Consider the following 11,186-nt stretch of genomic DNA (forward strand, 5'->3'; position numbering starts at 1 on the left):
GCGCATTTTAAGGCCGCTTACGTCACAAAGCTGCGCGAAGGCTGTCCCAATTCGCCAAAAGTCGAAGGGTCCTTCAAATGCGTCCTCCTTTTGCCTGAATTTGGAGGACGCATCGCTACCATCCTTCGTGGCCTTAAATATCCCACAATGCTTTGCGGGCCTACTTTTTGTCCAATAGTACAATGACGGACCAAGCGAGCAGCACCGGCAGGAGTGCCGAATTCACATTTAAATGTAAGTAAAGAGCAGTAGTTGGAGAGTTTTAAAATGCTAGTAGTGACAGCGGCATTAAAAAAATGAGTTTTGTATTTACAAACATGACGTCCTGTTGATACGAGGCGCTGTAAACTAAACGCTTTGATTGAATGTTGTTTCTGGACTGTTTACTGTAGTATAGTATAAAGTATAGTTCACGTGAGGAGCAATATTATCGTTATTATATCAAACGGTCATTCTGCCTGTTGGCATTTTGTTGTAGGAGGAGCAGAGGGAAACCGAAGAAACCTGACAATTGATAACGGAGGAGATGAGGCTGGAGAGGGAGGGAGAGAGAGAGAGAGAGAGAGAGGGAGAGAGAGAGAGAGGGGGAGCAGAGAAAGAGCGGACAGACCTCAGCTCATACAGAGGATGTTGGACAGCAGTGATTTTTATGTTCTGTGTTATTTAAATGTTACTTATTAAATTGTATATTAAATCGTTCTTGTCTCTGTGTTCTTAAACTCTTCTAACCTTGTTACATTATGTGTTTCATTACCTATTTATAATTTAAGTAAACTTTTGAACAACTTCTCAGTGACCACAGTAAATCATTTATTGTTCTGTTATGTACAATATTTACAAAGACACAGTTTGAACATTTCTAACTATTTACCAGTGGGCATTATGAAAATGTACAGTTTATTATTTATAAAGATCAGCAGAAAATACTATTCACAAAGAACATATATATAAATGTTTGGCTGAGCAGGAGTCCTTGGTGCTGCTGGACTGGATGATGCCACGGTGAAGACCTTGGAGTCCTCTGGCTGTGAGTGGGACATCATCTGGGGGAGGGGGGTGTCTGTCTCCTCTGTCCACCACATCGTCCATCAGGGTTTGCAGAGCTGACGATCGGCGGCTGCCATGTTACTAAAGATGTTTTTAAAAAGGGCAACAATAAAAATAATAACTTCCACAGAGCGGCTTCCAAAGCAGCTTAAAATATGAAAAGCTATAAAATATGTATCCTCACCCTCCAGAGGTGATGATGGTCAGTACACCTCCTCCAGGACAGACAGCTGGTCCTGCAGGGAGCCCCACTCTCCTCCACCCAGCAGTAATTCTCTGGTGCAGTGACAGACCTGATGCTTAATGACACATTAAAGCAGTGCTTTCAGGGTTATTTGCAGGGTTCTTACACATTTAGCTATTTAATTTAAAGTATTAAAATTACAAACAGACTCTGTATCAAGTCTTACAATTGAATAAAATATAAATTACATTTAATCATATTTGTCTATCTACTGGTTATATGTCTAGCGTTTGCTCAGTAACTGGTATATTAATTATGATCAATAATATGGTTAAACAGCAGCTTACCGTCACCTCCCCACTGCGCTCTCCCAGCCTGAAGAAAATGAGCCGTCACCGGTTTTGCTGCCGCTGGAGCCGCTTCTCCTCTTCCTCCAACAACAAATAAATATATTAAAAAATTCCAAATTTCTAAATCCACACTGTTGTCCTACGACGGCGTATTAGGGCCAATGTAAGAAAAAAAAATACTGACCCGGAAGAGGAGGGGGGGGCAATATTCTGAGATTTAAAGTCATAAATTTACGAGATTTAAAGTCGTAGATTTACGAGAAACAAAGTCGTAAATTTACGAGATTTAAAGTCGTAGATTTACGAGAAACAAAGTCGTAAATTTACGAGATTTAAAGTCGTAGATTTACGAGAAAAAAAGTCGTAGATTTACGAGAAACAAAGTCGTAAATTTACGAGATTTAAAGTCGTAGATTTACGAGAAACAAAGTCGTAAATTTACGAGATTTAAAGTCGTAGATTTACGAGAAACAAAGTCGTAAATTTACGAGAAAAAAAGTCGCAGATTTGCTAGAAAACAATTTAGGAATGTACGAGAAATCCTCATATAGGCTAGACGTTATTGCAGTCATGGTCGATGTGGAAAACCTCATCAAGTTTTATTTTAAAGCTGGGTTCAGCAATGAGGAGATACTTATAAGCTTAGCCCAGATTCATCATGTCATCCTCAGCATCCGGACTTTAAAAAGACACTGCAAGAAACTGGGATTGTTCAGGAGAAAAAATCATACCAGTTTGGATGAAGTCATAGCATTTGTTCACCAGGAGCTGCAACAGACTGGACAGATGCAGGGCTATCGATGGCTACATCAGCGGGCAATACAGATGGGCTACGTGGTGCAGCAAGACACCATACGACAAATTATAAAATTAATTGATCCGCAAGGGGTGAACCTTCGGAAAGCACAGCGGCTCAGGCGCCGGCAGTACAACACCAAAGGACCAAATGCTCTTTGGCACATGGACTCATACGACAAATTAAAACCCTACGGTATAGGGATTAATGGATGCATTGATGGCTTCAGCCGTTTCGTTTTATGGATGGAAGCTTACACTACAAATAGCGACCCCAAGGTTGTGGCAGACTACTACATCCGATGCGTAATGCGTTTGGGAGGGTGTCCGGAAAGGATGCGTGCGGACAAAGGCACTGAAAATGGACATGTTGCCAACATGCAGGTGTTTTTAAGGAGAAACGACACCGACACTTTTGCCAGAGAGAACAGTTTTATTTATGGACGCAGTACGGGGAATCAACGCATTGAATCCTGGTGGGGAATACTAAGAAAACAAAGCATTCAATTCTGGATGAACCTGTTCAAAACCCTCCAAGACAATGGTCACTTCTCTGGAGACTTTTTGGACAAGACCTTAATGCAGTTCTGCTTCCTTGATCTCGTTCAGGTAACACAGCGCTATCATATCAAGCCTTTAATAATAATAGTTAATTAATAATAATAATATTAGTAATAGTTTTTTTTTTTTAGTTCTATATGCCACATTTAATCATAGCAATTTATCTCCACCTGCATTACCTCGAGGTTACAGGAACAGTGTACCTATTAAACAACAAAAACAATATAAACCACAACTATCCAACACAACACGTCCATCGTGAGAAAGAACATGATAATTATTATTAATTCACATTGTGTAACCTGCATATAACCCTTTACCGCTAGGTGGTGCTACAGCACCTTCAGCATCCATACTTGAGTCACTGTAATACAACACCCAATACTTCATACCATCTCACATATAATAATGGTTCTGATTTGTATTTTCTGTTGCAGAAAGAACTGGATGAAGTGGTGCAAACATGGAATATTCACAAGATCCGACCCAGGCCAGGCCAAGATGTGCATGGAGGTCGTCCAGCTCTCATGTACACAGTCCCACAGCTGTATGGTGCCGATGACAAACTAAAAACTGTGGACTCTGAGGAAGTGGCCGTATGCAAGGATGAGTGCACACCCAAGGGTCCCTTCCCATGTGATGAGACTGTGTTTGAGCTCTGTGTACTACTTATGCAGGAGAACGGATGGGATGCTCCTACCGATGCTTTTGAAGCTGCAGAACTATACACTTCACTCAGAACAGAGATACTTCAAAATATCTAAAATAGCTTATTACTCCCTCAGTTTTAAGCTACTTTGTACATGTCTTGTCATGTTGCTGATTTACTATTGTATTATTACTGTATTATTATTGTATTATTTGTTCTAAGTCTAAATATATTCAAAGGGGCAATTCAATAACAATGGACATTAACTCCTCAAAATGTTATAGTTGTATATAGCAGAGACATTGGGACATTAGTTTTGGAGTACATAACTGATAATTAATGAAAGTGTGTGCTGTGGTTATGTATGTAACAAGGTCACACCAAGCTGTGAGTAGCTTATACAATACTATATAAACTATGTAGGTTAGTTATCAATAGCTAATACTTGTTTCCCTTTCCCCCTCCTGACTCCACCTCCACCACTACAACCTATTTTTTTCTTGAAAAGTTAGATATCGCTTACTAATTTTACACAATGTCATTAAGATGTGGATAAACTACTTTTTCAAAATTTTTGGTTGATAGAATTTTCAACACAGTCTCTGCAAAGATTTATTAAACATAACGTGTAAACAAAACTTGTGTGTTGCACATTCATTTTATAATAATGGAATAAGAGTAAATATTTTTGAACATGGATAGAAAACATGGTAATATAGCTACACGTCTAACTGTGCATTCTACCATCACCCTTGGCCCTCATGAAAAAAATATATAAAATATAAATAGCACAGCTTGAAAAAGCGTGTGCCCACAGCATTACATCAGGGCCAGCTTATGTATGTACCAATGTCAGAACTGTTAATAAAAACATTCTTAATTTCTGAATACAGTATTTGCAATGCAAATTTTACATCTTTAAACATTAAAGAACATAACTCACAAAACACTTGCATTTGCCATCAATACATCCAAAACACTGGACCTCAAAAGCTCCAACTGCTTTTTTTAGTTGACTAAAATATCTCTAACTTGATGGGGATGGAACTCTGGTAAAATGTTTTTGTTACATGTTATGTTACAGCACATAACTGTATAGCATACAATATTTCAGAGGGTAACTCCTTGGAAATAACAGCTCTGCCAAATGTTTCCATAGTAAAACCAACTTCATTTTGTGAAACATTTAACTTTTTGTTTGGCTGAAAGAAAAATTGTCAACTCTTCCACAGCCTTGTAGCACTGTGGTACATGACAGAAGACAACATAGTTAAGCAAGGGCTACACTATGTCCATAATCCAGATGTTGCTGTCAAACACTGCATTGAACTCAGAACGGAAGTCTGGGAAGTTGTCATAAGAGTCAGCCAGCTCTAGGACGCATCCACATGTGTGTGCAACAGGCCTTCTTGTGAATTTTGACATTGCTGAAAACATAATCTCAATTCTGTCACATGTCATCACATCACTTCCTGTGGCAAAGCGTAGAAACTTGCCAAGTTTGTCTTCATCCAACTCTCTGAGATACCTTTTAAGGTGGTTCTGTACCTCCCTTTGCCGTGGCGTCATCATCGCAGGGAACTGCAGGAGTCCCTGGACTTTCTTTGGAGTTGGTTTAAGGCTGCTACACATCTCGGCAAGCTCATGATGGTTAAGGGTGATATTTGGCTGTATCACCTCCCTCCAGCAATCAATAACATACATTGGCTTTTGCACAAGCTCTTTGTGTGCAATCTCCATAAGGATGTCTTTTAGTCTGTCAGGTGTGACTCTTGTTCGACATTCATAATTCTCAAGGACATCCAGCAGCTCATCCATATCCACAGAAGAAAAATCATCAAGAGCTTTCTTGAGGATGTCATGATCTTGGCAACTCACAAAATGCAAGAAAGTTTCAAGTAGGTTACTGCACACAGCTCCATACAAAATCTCCTCCAAAAGAGGAAGAGCCAGCTTAACTGGCAGGTACTGGCATGTTTGATAACCTACAACCAGAACTCTTCCAATGGCCTTCCAAGTTTCACAGTTGAAGTCATGCCTGATGAAAGGGACTTTTACAGATGTTCCTACTGTACAACGCTCATAAAATTCCTGCCAGAAAGAACAATACACATCTCTAACAACCCCTGAGCCAACACCACGTTCCTCTGTATTATCAGGGAGTAGCCGTTTTATAATCAAAGGTTGTCCCAGCACTGCTGGATCCATGAATCCACAGATCATTTCATCAAGGCATTTGCCATGGTGTATGTTTATTACCTTTGGAGCTGTGGTTCTTGATGTGGTATGTGGTAGTTGTAGCGGCGCATCACTGGATTCAAGTGATACTGAGGGCTGTTCTGGAGGAGCATCATGTGCCAGTGATGGTGGCTGTTGCAGGAGACTATCACTGGAAACATCTGATGTGCTGGGTGGCTGTTGAAGCATGACCTCAAAGTTAAATGGTTCAGTGTCATCATGGTAACTTGGATGCTCACTGCCACCTGGACCAAATGTAACTTCATCATCAAGAACATTGAGTATGAGGTTATTTTCTGAATTATTTTGCAGTATTAAATTTGCCACAGTATAGTGATCAGTGATGAGTTGAGAACCTAGAGTATTATAGGTGTCAATGACAGGCAATGACACATACAGTTTGCCCTCTTCTATGGCACTATTAAAAGTGTCATCTTCATTACATAAATCATCCTCTCTCTCTTGCTCTGTGACATCAGCATCCAGCAGTAGACTGTCTGGATATTCATCATCATCATTATCATTTATCACTACTACCTCATCACCTTCTGTTGATTCTGTGACACTTGTGGCACTCTTATTCTGGAATTCCTCCTTGGGGAAAGTAGCAACATAGAAGCGTAACCTGGGCATGCAGAGAGCATCGTAGATAAAGCCGATGGTCACATTCTCACGGATTGGATTGTGTTTGTAATCCCACAATTCAAAGTTGAAATGTGTTGCATGGCCTTTTGTTGATGTTCCTTTTGGAAAGAAGAAATTCTTTCCTTTTTCTAGGACAGTATCCATACTACATTCCACATCAAGAAGTACTGTCCTTGTGCCCCCTCCTTGTTTTGCTCTCACTTGTTTTACTTGTTCATTCTCACCATGCAACCACCCTATTTCAATTTTGCGATGAGTAGCTCTCGCTCTCTTTTTTGACGTAAGTAGGGATGTAATGTCTGTCTCATCTTCAGGTTTACGCTTTTCTGCTTCTTTTCTCAACTGGAGCTTTGCCCGGAGCTTTTCAAAAAGGCCCATCTTCTGTTTATGGAGTGGTGTTTGGTTTTTGTAGAAATTCATCAATGCCAGCCGATCCCCATATGAGGAAATGTATTTGGCCAGATCCCCATCCTCCATAAGAGTGATGACATCTTTGTCAATCTGTTAAATAAACAAATATTAGTTACTTATTATGAAGACAAATATTAATCAAATATGTTGACATAAAATGATGACAGCCCTTAATGGCTTTTCATTGTTAGGTTATAATATACACACCAATTTTCTGATGTTGCATTTTTACTGTTAATGACCTTAGGTTGTAGAAGTCACAAGTGAATGCAGCTTTTATCTTAGCCATAGTAGTACCTTATCCTCCTCCAGGCGGCTTATTACGTCTTCAGCAACTCTGCGTTGTCGTAAGAAATCTGACACTGTGATGACTTGTGGCAATGCTGTGAAGAAGATAACACCGTGATAAAAACGTAAGCCCTGAAACAGTTGCATTTTATCCAGTTTACATTTCATATAAACTTTGTCTGGTATGATGTTGAGAGGCCCAGCTGGATCCAGCTGATTTGGGAGAATAGACTAAAGGAATACTACACAATATTCTTATTATCTGCATTGGCAATGATTTTATGCGTTTTCATTTCTGGTTTGCTTTAATAGCCTACTTTGGCCCAGCACCTTTACATTTCTTTAACATCTGCAGAGGCTAGCAAAGTTCACTCGTGACTCACAGCTATGTAAATCGCTAACTCGGCTGCACAAACTATAGTATTAAAACCTGATTCAATGGCCAATTGTGCATAATGTAGCGTTCGTTTGGCCGAGAGTCAACAGAAATGTTAGCATTTACTACAGACTTTGCTAAAAACAAACTAACCTAAAGAAATGACAGGAGGCTAGCAACTTTAGGCTACGCTTTTCCGAGTAGTTATTTTGACTGTGCAAAGTTGAATATCTAGCGAGCAAGATATGACAGCAGGTTATCTAAGACTTAGTAATTTCATTTGGCTGTAAATGAAATTAGTAGGTCAGCCTGTAGCCAAACTCACCTGGCGCCATGGTCCATGGGTCCTCTGCACCTTCTGCACCTTCGTGTGACCAAGATGACGTCATCGAAACGCGCCGTGAGCCGTTGACCAAGAACAACCGATGCAAATTTACGACTTTTTTTCTCGTAAATTTACGACTTTGTTTCTCGTAAATCTACGACTTTAAATCTCGTAAATTTACGACTTTAAATCTCGTAAATCTACGACTTTTTTTCTCGTAAATCTACGACTTTAAATCTCGTAAATTTACGACTTTAAATCTCAGAATATTGCCCCCCCCTCCTCTTCCGGGTCAGTATTTTTTTTTCTTACATTGGCCCTAATACGCCGTCGTACAGAAACAATGAGTTCACTGATCAGGAGAAATTCAGGCTAAAAAAAGCTATGATGAAAGTTAGAAAATTAATTCTTTAGAATGATGAACAAAAAGATGGTCAGTACTCTTTTTTATGTACTCCTTATTTCAATTCTCTCAACAATAATGAACAGTTTTGGGAGTTTAAATCTAAATGGAGCAAGAGAGGCAAAAAAAGAGCTGTGTTGTTTGAAATGGTCAAGTTAAAGCACATTGATGTAGTTTTTCTACAAGAGACACACAGTGACTGTAACAATGAAGTAGATTGGCACAGAGAATGGCAAGGACAAGTCATTTTAAGCCATCACACTACCCTCAGTGCTGGTGTGGGCTTTTTGTTCTCCCAAGCTTTTGCCCCAACATCTTTAGAAACTGAACATTTTGTCCAAGGGAGGTGTCTCTGTGTGAAGGCTCGGTTTGATCATTTTAGTGTTGTTTTTATTAATGTATATGCTCCCAACAATGGTGTAGAGAGGAAACTTTTTTAGGAAAACTTAAGGACATATTAAATAGCTACGGGTCAGCTGATTATTTATTTTTAGGTGGGGATTTTAATTGCACTGAAAATGAGTTACTAGACCGCAATCATTCAGAGCCCCATCCAGTCTCTCAGCATGCTTTGAAACAGTTGGTGTACTCTCATGGCCTGGTGGATGTGTGGAGAAGGATGCACACAAGCTCTATGCAGTTTACATGGTCTTAAGATAAGAGATAAGATAAGATAAGATAAGATAAAACTTTATTAATCCCGAAGGAAATTCTTGTGCCAGAGGTATTAAGTTACATTAAATGCAGTTAAGTACAGAGTATAAGTATAAGTGTCACTATAATCCAAAAAGAGTACAGTACGCGGTATGAGCACAATATATGATACATGGATACAAATATGGAGATGTAAGGTGCTAAGTAAACATAATATAGGAATGACAGTGATGCCTGACATGATTATCTAGCGCTTCTCCCTACAGAAAGGGGAGGAGTTATACAGTCTGATGGCCACTGGCAGGAAGGACCTCCTGTGGCGTTCTGTGCTGCTCCTCGGTAGTCTCAGTCTACCACTGAATGTGCTCCTGTAGGACAGCAGTGTGTCCTGCAGGGGGTGAGACGTGTTGTTACGAATACTGAGGAGTTTCCTCAGCATCCTCCTCTCCGTCACCTCCACCACAGACTCCAGCTCCACTCCCAGCACCGAGCCAGCCTTCCTAATGAGCTTGTTGAGTCTGTTGGTGTCGGCCGCCTTCATCCTGCTGCCCCAGCACACTACAGCGTAGAAGATGACGCTGGAGACCACCGAGTGGTAAAACATCTGCAGCATGGTCTGGCAGACGTTAAAGGACCTGAGTCTCCTCAGTAGATACAGGCGACTCTGTCCCTTCCTGTATATTGCCTCTGCGTTTGTGGACCAGTCCAGTTTGTGGTCAATGTGGACACCCAGGTATTTGTAGCTGTCCACAATGTCCACGTTGGTACCCTTGATGCTGACCGGGTTAGGGAGTGTCTGGTGCTTCCTGAAGTCCACCACCAGCTCTCTTGTCTTTGTGACATTCAGCTGCAGGTGGTTCTGTCCGCACCACTCCACAAAGCTGTCCACCACACTCATATACTCCACCTCCCGACCTCTGCTGGTACAGCCCACAATGGCAGAGTCATCCGAGAACTTCTGCAGGTGGCAGGACTGTGAGCAGTGTCTGAAGTCCGATGTATAGAGTGTGAACAGGAATGGAGACAGTACCGTGCCCTGGGGTGCCCCCGTGCTGCTCACTATCGTGTCCGAGACGGTGTTCCTCAGCCTCACAAATTGTGGTCGACCTGTAAGATAGTTAGTGATCCAGGTGACCAGTGGGGTCTCTACCTGCATGTCCAGGAGCTTCCTATTCAAAAGGGCAGGCTGCACGGTGTTAAACGCACTGGAAAAATCAAAGAACATGATTCTAACAGTGTTACCTGCCTCCTCCAAGTAGGTGTGTGCTCTGTGCAGCAGGTAGATGATGGTGTCCTCCACTCCAATACGGGGCTGGTAAGCAAACTGCAGGGGGTCCAGCGATGGTTCCACAACAGCACGCAGGTGTTTCAGGACCAGCCTCTCCAGAGACTTCATCACATGTGAAGTCAGAGCAACTGGTCTGTAGTCGCTGTGTGTGCTTGGATGTTTGGTCTTGGGCACAGGAACAAGGCATGTTGTCTTCCACAGGGCAGGGACAGTCATCAGGCTCAGACTCAGGGAGAAGATGTGCTGGAAGACCCCACACAGCTGTGTGGCGCAGTCCCTGAGTACTCTGGGGCTGAGTCCGTCCGGTCCTGCAGCTTTTCCCGGTCGTAGGCGACTGAACTCCCTCCTCACATCTTCTGTGGTGATGGTAACTGTGGACACAGAAGAGCAGAGAGAGAGATCTGATGGGGGAGGGTGGGGGGTTGTTAATGGAAGGTGGGGTAAGGGGGGCAGGGTGATGTTATTGATGGGGAGGTGAAACTGGTTAGTATGGTTAGGGGGAGGGGGAGGAGGAGGAGGTACATTGTTGTTATCGACAGGTGTTAATGGTGCATCACAGGGAGGGGGAGGGGGAGGGTGGTCAGGGAGTGGACTATCAAACCTGTTGAAAAACAGGTTCAGCTGGTTGGCCTCCTGCAGATCTCCATCCATCAGCTGGTCAGAGATCCTATTGTGGCCGGTGATGGTTCGCATGCCACTCCATACCTCCCTCAAGTTGTTCCGGGCAAGTTGGCTCTCCAGCTTCCTCCTGTAGCTCTCCTTGCCCTCTCCAATCTTCTCCCTCACCTCTGCCTGGGCCCTCCTCATCTCCTCTCTGTCTCCACTCAAGAAGGCTGTCTTCTTTCTGTTGAGTGATGCCTTGATGTCCTTTGTCACCCATGGTTTATTGTTTGGAAAGCAGCGTATTGACCTGGTGGGGATTAGAGAATCTGTACAAAAATTAACATATTCTGTGATACAGTCTGTGAGTGT

This window comes from Parambassis ranga, unplaced genomic scaffold, assembly GCF_900634625.1.
Source record: "Parambassis ranga unplaced genomic scaffold, fParRan2.1 scaffold_21_arrow_ctg1, whole genome shotgun sequence".
NCBI lineage: Eukaryota > Metazoa > Chordata > Actinopteri > Ambassidae > Parambassis > Parambassis ranga.